We start from the raw sequence: 951 nt of genomic DNA, 5'->3' as shown, positions 1-951 counted from the left end.
GGCAAACTAACAACTGTTGAAAAATGTTGACAACAGTTTAAAACTCTTACATTTGCATTTGTTTGAACACACGTTCGGCGTTTTTATTTTTTGTTACAGAAAAGCAACAGAAATGAATTCTGACTGTGAAGATTTGCCATTTGTTATGGTGGGGGATGATTTTGTTCTTTCAGAGTACATGATGAAACCATATGCAGGACGGCAAGAGAAAGGCAGCCAGGAAGGAATGCTTAATTAATGCTTAATTACCGAATATGTCGCACCTGAAGAACTGTGGAGAAATTTTTGGGATACTGTCAGTAGTTTTCCGCTGTCTTAGAACAAATGTGCACTTAATTCCTGAGAAAGCAACATTAGTGACTTCTGCAACTGCGTCTTTGCACAGTTTTCTTCGAAGAAATAAAGAAAGTGACACAGTTTACTGCCAACCCGGCAGTTTTGATGTGGAAGATCCAGAAACAGGCAGGGTTACAAATGGCAGTTGGAGGATGTCTCCGCAAAATAAATGTCTTCAGAGAAAGGGAAGCAACGCAAGAAGAACCGCAAAGAATATAAGCGATGAATTTGCAATCTACTTTGTATCGGATGTTGGTAAAATGAAATGGCAGAGAAATATGAATAAATAAATATCGAATGAAAAGACAAATGTAAGTAAAAACATCCGAACAAAACCCTTATAGCTTTAGTTATTAACAATGTAAGCCATTAATTTGCAAACTACTGCCTGCCGGTGTGGCCGAGCGGTTCTAGGCGCGTCAGTCTGGAACCGCGTGACCGCTACGTCGCAGGTTCGAATCCTGCCTCGGGCATGGATGTGTGTGATGTCCTTAGGTTAGTTAGGTTTAAGGGGCTCCGGAACGCCCTATACTTGCAATGTTAAAATAACGTTTATAAATTACATCTTTCCTCACAAAGTATTTGAGGTAGGAAGTTGAAATTTTTACAGATTAT

The sequence above is a fragment of the Schistocerca nitens genome, chromosome 6 (genome assembly GCF_023898315.1).
Source record: "Schistocerca nitens isolate TAMUIC-IGC-003100 chromosome 6, iqSchNite1.1, whole genome shotgun sequence".
Classification (NCBI taxonomy): domain Eukaryota; kingdom Metazoa; phylum Arthropoda; class Insecta; order Orthoptera; family Acrididae; genus Schistocerca; species Schistocerca nitens.
The sequence above is the reverse complement of the archived record's forward strand: the minus strand, read 5'-3'. Positions refer to the sequence as shown.